The sequence below is a fragment of the Styela clava genome, unplaced genomic scaffold, assembly GCF_964204865.1.
Source record: "Styela clava unplaced genomic scaffold, kaStyClav1.hap1.2 HAP1_SCAFFOLD_35, whole genome shotgun sequence".
NCBI classification, from domain to species: domain Eukaryota; kingdom Metazoa; phylum Chordata; class Ascidiacea; order Stolidobranchia; family Styelidae; genus Styela; species Styela clava.
This window is the reverse complement of record NW_027556639.1, coordinates 142,501-151,748: the sequence shown is the minus strand read 5'-3', so window position 1 is coordinate 151,748 and position 9,248 is coordinate 142,501. Positions and strand designations below refer to the sequence as shown.

General features: G+C 56.0%; 2 non-coding genes and 1 pseudogene across 2 annotated transcripts; all 3 read left to right on the top strand.

Annotated features, from left to right (window-relative positions):
* The first annotated feature begins 6,067 nt into the window (after window positions 1-6,067).
* On the top strand, window positions 6,068-7,877 carry LOC144419332 (small subunit ribosomal RNA). Its single transcript, XR_013474000.1, has one exon. It is a non-coding gene; the product is annotated as a small subunit ribosomal RNA (ribosomal RNA).
* A 298-nt stretch (window positions 7,878-8,175) lies between these two features.
* LOC144419321 (5.8S ribosomal RNA) lies at window positions 8,176-8,329 on the top strand. The gene has a single exon (XR_013473989.1). It is a non-coding gene; the product is annotated as a 5.8S ribosomal RNA (ribosomal RNA).
* A 288-nt stretch (window positions 8,330-8,617) lies between these two features.
* LOC144419344 (large subunit ribosomal RNA) overlaps window positions 8,618-9,248 on the top strand; it is a 3,695-nt pseudogene continuing 3,064 nt past the window's right edge.

Genomic DNA, 9,248 nt, shown 5'->3' with positions numbered 1-9,248 from the left:
TAATTTCGAATGAGCCAAGAAAGAGCGGTGCGGGGCCGGTCGGAGCGCACCCTTTTCTAGGTGGCTGGCGGGCGAGAGAGTGCTGCGTCGCCGGCATCGGCGTCGAAAGAAGCCGAGCCAAAAAAAGTTAAAGTACAAACGTGCAAGCATACTAACCTAACCCTAGGTAAGGCATGTCAGAGCGAAAGACAGTAATTTCGAATGAGCCATGAAAGAGCGGTGCGGGGCCGGTCGGAGCGCACCCTTTTCTCGGTGGCTGGCGGGCGAGAGAGTGCTGCGTCGCCGGCATCGGCGTCGAAAGAAGCCGAGCCGAAAAAAGTTAATGTACAAACGTGCAAGCATACTAACCTAACCCTAGGTAAGGCATGTCAGAGCGAAAGACAGTAATTTCGAATGAGCCAAGAAAGAGCGGTGCGGGGCCGGTCGGAGCGCACCCTTTTCTCGGTGGCTGGCGGGCGAGAGAGTGCTGCGTCGCCGGCATCGGCGTCGAAAGAAGCCGAGCCGAAAAAAGTTAATGTACAAACGTGCAAGCATACTAACCTAACCCTAGGTAAGGCATGTCAGAGCGAAAGACAGTAAACTCGAATGAGCCATGAAAGAGCGGTGCGGGGCCGGTCGGAGCGCACCCTTTTCTCGGTGGCTGGCGGGCGAGAGAGTGCTGCGTCGCCGGCATCGGCGTCGAAAGAAGCCGAGCCGAAAAAAGTTAAAGTACAAACGTGCAAGCATACTAACCTAACCCTAGGTAAGGCATGTCAGAGCGAAAGACAGTAATTTCGAATGAGCCAAGAAAGAGCGGTGCGGGGCCGGTCGGAGCGCACCCTTTTCTAGGTGGCTGGCGGGCGAGAGAGTGCTGCGTCGCCGGCATCGGCGTCGAAAGAAGCCGAGCCAAAAAAAGTTAAAGTACAAACGTGCAAGCATACTAACCTAACCCTAGGTAAGGCATGTCAGAGCGAAAGACAGTAATTTCGAATGAGCCATGAAAGAGCGGTGCGGGGCCGGTCGGAGCGCACCCTTTTCTCGGTGGCTGGCGGGCGAGAGAGTGCTGCGTCGCCGGCATCGGCGTCGAAAGAAGCCGAGCCGAAAAAAGTTAAAGTACAAACGTGCAAGCATACTAACCTAACCCTAGGTAAGGCATGTCAGAGCGAAAGACAGTAATTTCGAATGAGCCAAGAAAGAGCGGTGCGGGGCCGGTCGGAGCGCACCCTTTTCTAGGTGGCTGGCGGGCGAGAGAGTGCTGCGTCGCCGGCATCGGCGTCGAAAGAAGCCGAGCCAAAAAAAGTTAAAGTACAAACGTGCAAGCATACTAACCTAACCCTAGGTAAGGCATGTCAGAGCGAAAGACAGTAATTTCGAATGAGCCAAGAAAGAGCGGTGCGGGGCCGGTCGGAGCGCACCCTTTTCTCGGTGGCTGGCGGGCGAGAGAGTGCTGCGTCGCCGGCATCGGCGTCGAAAGAAGCCGAGCCGAAAAAAGTTAAAGTACAAACGTGCAAGCATACTAACCTAACCCTAGGTAAGGCATGTCAGAGCGAAAGACAGTAATTTCGAATGAGCCAAGAAAGAGCGGTGCGGGGCCGGTCGGAGCGCACCCTTTTCTAGGTGGCTGGCGGGCGAGAGAGTGCTGCGTCGCCGGCATCGGCGTCGAAAGAAGCCGAGCCAAAAAAAGTTAAAGTACAAACGTGCAAGCATACTAACCTAACCCTAGGTAAGGCATGTCAGAGCGAAAGACAGTAATTTCGAATGAGCCATGAAAGAGCGGTGCGGGGCCGGTCGGAGCGCACCCTTTTCTCGGTGGCTGGCGGGCGAGAGAGTGCTGCGTCGCCGGCATCGGCGTCGAAAGAAGCCGAGCCGAAAAAAGTTAATGTACAAACGTGCAAGCATACTAACCTAACCCTAGGTAAGGCATGTCAGAGCGAAAGACAGTAATTTCGAATGAGCCAAGAAAGAGCGGTGCGGGGCCGGTCGGAGCGCACCCTTTTCTCGGTGGCTGGCGGGCGAGAGAGTGCTGCGTCGCCGGCATCGGCGTCGAAAGAAGCCGAGCCGAAAAAAGTTAATGTACAAACGTGCAAGCATACTAACCTAACCCTAGGTAAGGCATGTCAGAGCGAAAGACAGTAAACTCGAATGAGCCATGAAAGAGCGGTGCGGGGCCGGTCGGAGCGCACCCTTTTCTCGGTGGCTGGCGGGCGAGAGAGTGCTGCGTCGCCGGCATCGGCGTCGAAAGAAGCCGAGCCGAAAAAAGTTAAAGTACAAACGTGCAAGCATACTAACCTAACCCTAGGTAAGGCATGTCAGAGCGAAAGACAGTAATTTCGAATGAGCCAAGAAAGAGCGGTGCGGGGCCGGTCGGAGCGCACCCTTTTCTAGGTGGCTGGCGGGCGAGAGAGTGCTGCGTCGCCGGCATCGGCGTCGAAAGAAGCCGAGCCAAAAAAAGTTAAAGTACAAACGTGCAAGCATACTAACCTAACCCTAGGTAAGGCATGTCAGAGCGAAAGACAGTAATTTCGAATGAGCCAAGAAAGAGCGGTGCGGGGCCGGTCGGAGCGCACCCTTTTCTCGGTGGCTGGCGGGCGAGAGAGTGCTGCGTCGCCGGCATCGGCGTCGAAAGAAGCCGAGCCGAAAAAAGTTAAAGTACAAACGTGCAAGCATACTAACCTAACCCTAGGTAAGGCATGTCAGAGCGAAAGACAGTAATTTCGAATGAGCCAAGAAAGAGCGGTGCGGGGCCTGTCGGAGCGCACCCTTTTCTAGGTGGCTGGCGGGCGAGAGAGTGCTGCGTCGCCGGCATCGGCGTCGAAAGAAGCCGAGCCAAAAAAAGTTAAAGTACAAACGTGCAAGCATACTAACCTAACCCTAGGTAAGGCATGTCAGAGCGAAAGACAGTAATTTCGAATGAGCCATGAAAGAGCGGTGCGGGGCCGGTCGGAGCGCACCCTTTTCTCGGTGGCTGGCGGGCGAGAGAGTGCTGCGTCGCCGGCATCGGCGTCGAAAGAAGCCGAGCCGAAAAAAGTTAATGTACAAACGTGCAAGCATACTAACCTAACCCTAGGTAAGGCATGTCAGAGCGAAAGACAGTAATTTCGAATGAGCCAAGAAAGAGCGGTGCGGGGCCGGTCGGAGCGCACCCTTTTCTCGGTGGCTGGCGGGCGAGAGAGTGCTGCGTCGCCGGCATCGGCGTCGAAAGAAGCCGAGCCGAAAAAAGTTAATGTACAAACGTGCAAGCATACTAACCTAACCCTAGGTAAGGCATGTCAGAGCGAAAGACAGTAAACTCGAATGAGCCATGAAAGAGCGGTGCGGGGCCGGTCGGAGCGCACCCTTTTCTCGGTGGCTGGCGGGCGAGAGAGTGCTGCGTCGCCGGCATCGGCGTCGAAAGAAGCCGAGCCGAAAAAAGTTAAAGTACAAACGTGCAAGCATACTAACCTAACCCTAGGTAAGGCATGTCAGAGCGAAAGACAGTAATTTCGAATGAGCCAAGAAAGAGCGGTGCGGGGCCGGTCGGAGCGCACCCTTTTCTAGGTGGCTGGCGGGCGAGAGAGTGCTGCGTCGCCGGCATCGGCGTCGAAAGAAGCCGAGCCAAAAAAAGTTAAAGTACAAACGTGCAAGCATACTAACCTAACCCTAGGTAAGGCATGTCAGAGCGAAAGACAGTAATTTCGAATGAGCCATGAAAGAGCGGTGCGGGGCCGGTCGGAGCGCACCCTTTTCTCGGTGGCTGGCGGGCGAGAGAGTGCTGCGTCGCCGGCATCGGCGTCGAAAGAAGCCGAGCCGAAAAAAGTTAAAGTACAAACGTGCAAGCATACTAACCTAACCCTAGGTAAGGCATGTCAGAGCGAAAGACAGTAATTTCGAATGAGCCAAGAAAGAGCGGTGCGGGGCCGGTCGGAGCGCACCCTTTTCTAGGTGGCTGGCGGGCGAGAGAGTGCTGCGTCGCCGGCATCGGCGTCGAAAGAAGCCGAGCCAAAAAAAGTTAAAGTACAAACGTGCAAGCATACTAACCTAACCCTAGGTAAGGCATGTCAGAGCGAAAGACAGTAATTTCGAATGAGCCAAGAAAGAGCGGTGCGGGGCCGGTCGGAGCGCACCCTTTTCTAGGTGGCTGGCGGGCGAGAGAGTGCTGCGTCGCCGGCATCGGCGTCGAAAGAAGCCGAGCCGAAAAAAGTTAAAGTACAAACGTGCAAGCATACTAACCTAACCCTAGGTAAGGCATGTCAGAGCGAAAGACAGTAATTTCGAATGAGCCAAGAAAGAGCGGTGCGGGGCCGGTCGGAGCGCACCCTTTTCTAGGTGGCTGGCGGGCGAGAGAGTGCTGCGTCGCCGGCATCGGCGTCGAAAGAAGCCGAGCCAAAAAAAGTTAAAGTACAAACGTGCAAGCATACTAACCTAACCCTAGGTAAGGCATGTCAGAGCGAAAGACAGTAATTTCGAATGAGCCATGAAAGAGCGGTGCGGGGCCGGTCGGAGCGCACCCTTTTCTCGGTGGCTGGCGGGCGAGAGAGTGCTGCGTCGCCGGCATCGGCGTCGAAAGAAGCCGAGCCGAAAAAAGTTAATGTACAAACGTGCAAGCATACTAACCTAACCCTAGGTAAGGCATGTCAGAGCGAAAGACAGTAATTTCGAATGAGCCAAGAATGAGCGGTGCGGGGCCGGTCGGAGCGCACCCTTTTCTCGGTGGCTGGCGGGCGAGAGAGTGCTGCGTCGCCGGCATCGGCGTCGAAAGAAGCCGAGCCGAAAAAAGTTAATGTACAAACGTGCAAGCATACTAACCTAACCCTAGGTAAGGCATGTCAGAGCGAAAGACAGTAAACTCGAATGAGCCATGAAAGAGCGGTGCGGGGCCGGTCGGAGCGCACCCTTTTCTCGGTGGCTGGCGGGCGAGAGAGTGCTGCGTCGCCGGCATCGGCGTCGAAAGAAGCCGAGCCAAAAAAAGTTAAAGTACAAACGTGCAAGCATACTAACCTAACCCTAGGTAAGGCATGTCAGAGCGAAAGACAGTAATTTCGAATGAGCCATGAAAGAGCGGTGCGGGGCCGGTCGGAGCGCACCCTTTTCTCGGTGGCTGGCGGGCGAGAGAGTGCTGCGTCGCCGGCATCGGCGTCGAAAGAAGCCGAGCCGAAAAAAGTTAAAGTACAAACGTGCAAGCATACTAACCTAACCCTAGGTAAGGCATGTCAGAGCGAAAGACAGTAATTTCGAATGAGCCAAGAAAGAGCGGTGCGGGGCCGGTCGGAGCGCACCCTTTTCTAGGTGGCTGGCGGGCGAGAGAGTGCTGCGTCGCCGGCATCGGCGTCGAAAGAAGCCGAGCCAAAAAAAGTTAAAGTACAAACGTGCAAGCATACTAACCTAACCCTAGGTAAGGCATGTCAGAGCGAAAGACAGTAATTTCGAATGAGCCATGAAAGAGCGGTGCGGGGCCGGTCGGAGCGCACCCTTTTCTCGGTGGCTGGCGGGCGAGAGAGTGCTGCGTCGCCGGCATCGGCGTCGAAAGAAGCCGAGCCGAAAAAAGTTAAAGTACAAACGTGCAAGCATACTAACCTAACCCTAGGTAAGGCATGTCAGAGCGAAAGACAGTAATTTCGAATGAGCCAAGAAAGAGCGGTGCGGGGCCGGTCGGAGCGCACCCTTTTCTCGGTGGCTGGCGGGCGAGAGAGTGCTGCGTCGCCGGCATCGGCGTCGAAAGAAGCCGAGCCGAAAAAAGTTAAAGTACAAACGCGATGCTAATGAGCGAGCCGTTGTCTCGACTAATATGTAGGGGGCGTTCGATCGAGCGTCTGGCTTGAGCGCTTGTCGGCCTAGCAGAACGGTCGCATTGTTATGCCCGGGTTTTAGGCACCGCTGCAGGCGGCCGGCAGAGCTCTTGTTTGTGCGAAACTGAATGGATCGAGCCCGAGAGAGGGCGAGCAAAGAAAAAACGCAAATCGCTCCGCCTGGCACTGCCGGCGAGAGCGTGGACGTCGCGGCCAGCGACTGTCGAAGCCGAGTACGGCCGCAGGCGATCGCCTCGGTCTTAAACGAATGCGACGAGCACGCGCCGGGCGGCCCAGCAAGGGCCGAGCGCAGCTGTCGCAGCTATCTGGTTGATCCTGCCAGTAGTGATATGCTTGTCTCAAAGATTAAGCCATGCAGGTGCAAGTACGAGTTCTCGTAAAGCGAAACTGCGAATGGCTCATTAAATCAGTCTTGGTTTATTTGGTCTCGTAAGCGAAGTGGATAACTGTGGTAATTCTAGAGCTAATACATGCATTAAGCGCCGACTTCGGGAGGCGCGCTTTTATCAGATCAAAACCGACCGGGTTCGTCCTGTGACGTTTGATGACTCTGGATAACCACGCGGATCGTACGGTCTCTGCACCGACGACGTATCATTCAAGTGTCTGCCCTATCAACTGTCGAAGGTACGCTACGTGCCTACCTTTGTGATAACGGGTAACGGGGAATCAGGGTTCGATTCCGGAGAGGGAGCCTGAGAAACGGCTACCACATCCAAGGAAGGCAGCAGGCGCGCAAATTACCCATTCCCGACACGGGGAGGTAGTGACGAAAAATAACAATACAGGACTCTAACGAGGCCCTGTAATTGGAATGAGTACATCCTAAAACTCTTAACGAGTATCCATTGGAGGGCAAGTCTGGTGCCAGCAGCCGCGGTAATTCCAGCTCCAACAGTGTATGCTAAAGTTGTTGCGGTTGAAAAGCTCGTAGTTGGATTTTGGGCGAGCGCCGCCGGTCCGTCGCAAGGCGTGTCACTGGTTGCGTTCGCCTCACCTTCGGTTCTCCGTCGGTGCTCTTGACTGAGTGTCGGCGGTGGCCGATAAGTTTACTTTGAAAAAATTAGAGTGTTCAAAGCAGGCTGTTCGCCTGCATAGTGTTGCATGGAATAATGGAATAGGACCTCGGTTCTATTTTGTTGGTTTTCGGAGCACGAGGTAATGATTAAGAGGGACAGACGGGGGCGTCCGTACTCTGCCGTTAGAGGTGAAATTCTTGGATCGGCGGAAGACGAACTACTGCGAAAGCATTCGCCAAGAATGTTTTCTTTAATCAAGAGCGAAAGTCAGAGGTTCGAAGACGATCAGATACCGTCCTAGTTCTGACTATAAACGATGCCAACTAGCGATCGGGAGGCGTTACCATGACGACCTTTCCGGCAGCTTCCGGGAAACCAAAGTCTTTGGGTTCCGGGGGAAGTATGGTTGCAAAGCTGAAACTTAAAGGAATTGACGGAAGGGCACCACCAGGAGTGGAGCCTGCGGCTTAATTTGACTCAACACGGGGAAACTCACCCGGCCCGGACACAGGTAGGATTGACAGATTGAGAGCTCTTTCTTGATTCTGTGGGTGGTGGTGCATGGCCGTTCTTAGTTGGTGGAGCGATTTGTCTGGTTAATTCCGATAACGAACGAGACTCTGGCATGCTAAATAGTTACGCGACCTTCTCGGTCGGCGTCTAACTTCTTAGAGGGACTAGTGGCGTTTAGCCACACGAGATTGAGCAATAACAGGTCTGTGATGCCCTTAGATGTCCGGGGCCGCACGCGCGCTACACTGAGTGAAGCAGCGAGTGTCTAACCTAGGCCGAAAGGTCCGGGTAACCCGTTGAACCTCATTCGTGATTGGGATAGGGACTTGCAATTGTTTCCCTTGAACGAGGAATTCCCAGTAAGCGCAAGTCATCAACTTGCGTTGATTACGTCCCTGCCCTTTGTACACACCGCCCGTCGCTACTACCGATTGAATGGTTTAGTGAGATCCTTGGATCGGCCCCGTCGCGGCTGGCAACGGCCGCGTCGGCGTGTCGAGAAGACGATCAAACTTGATCATTTAGAGGAAGTAAAAGTCGTAACAAGGTTTCCGTAGGTGAACCTGCGGAAGGATCATTACCGAAAGTGGTGGTAGGCCCCGGCCGACCGCGCACTTAATTGTCTTTGGGTGCCGCCGAGAGGGCGGCCGTCAATCGGGGTTCCGCCCCGTGCGACACGCGTAACACGTTGGCATAGCAAGGCAGCCGAGTGCGATGGTGGCTTCTGGGCACCGCGCTCGATGTGCCGCCGGCCCAGCCCGGCGGTCGCTCGGCGCCGTTTGTTGGTGTTTTTGTGCAGTTGTTGTCGGTGGTGGTTTTGTGGTCGATCCCACAGTGTGACGTCCGCGCGCTTCGGCGCCGGGCGAAACGTCGAGGACGACTCTTAACGGTGGATCACTCGGCTCGCGAGTCGATGAAGGACGCAGCCAAGTGCGAGAAGTAATGTGAATTGCAGAACACATTGAACGTCGACCTTCTGAACGCGAATTGCGGTCTCGGGTCAATCCCGGGACCGCGTCTGCCTCAGGGTCGCGTTCGTCCTCACCCGAGGGCCGTCGCCTGGCCTCTGCGAAGACGGCCGGGCGTCGCCCCAAGTTGAAGCGGTCGCCGAGCTTTCTCGGCGCGACCGCGTGTCCCGTACACCGCCGGCCCCTCGACGTGTTCAACTACGTTCGAGGGGCGGGTCCAGGTCGGTCGGTCCGGTCACGAGATCAAGACCGACCGTGGGCCAAGGCGGCGACGGTACGCGCTCGGTCGGCGCCGGCGGCGACGACTTGCGATGCCAGCGGGCCGTGTAAGAAGCGGCCCGCTTGACACATACGACCTGAGTTCAGGCGAGAGCACCCGCTGAATTTAAGCATATTATTAAGCGGAGGAAAAGAAACCAACAGGGATTCCCTGAGTAACGGCGAGTGAACCGGGAAGAGTCCAGCGTCGAATCTGCGCGCTTTTCGAGCGCGCCGAGTTGTGACGTACGGAAGTCCCAGTGCGGCTAACGGCGAGCGCCGGTGTCCTTCTGATCGAGGCCTCGTCCCACGGCGGGTGTTAGGCCCATAGGGGCGCTTGCCTTGGCCGCTTCGGGTCTTCTCGGAGTCGGGTTGTTTGGGAATGCAGCCCAAAGCGGGTGGTAAACTCCACCTAAGACTAAATACGGTCGCGAGACCGATAGCGGACAAGTACCGTGAGGGAAAGTTGAAAAGCACTTTGAAGAGAGAGTTCAAGAGTACGTGAAACCGTTGAGAGGCAAACGGGAGGGCCCGTCAGGTCGCCGGCTCGCTTTCAGTTGGGTGCGGGGGCGCGCCGTCTCGGTTCGCGGACGCTTAAGGCGCCGCTGCCGAGTCGGCTCGCGCACCGTCTCAGCGCACTAGCGACCGGCGCGGGTCACGACCGGTTTGCCGTCGGTCTAAGTCCCCGCGCGAAGGTGGCCTCCGCTCCGGCGGGGGTGTTACAG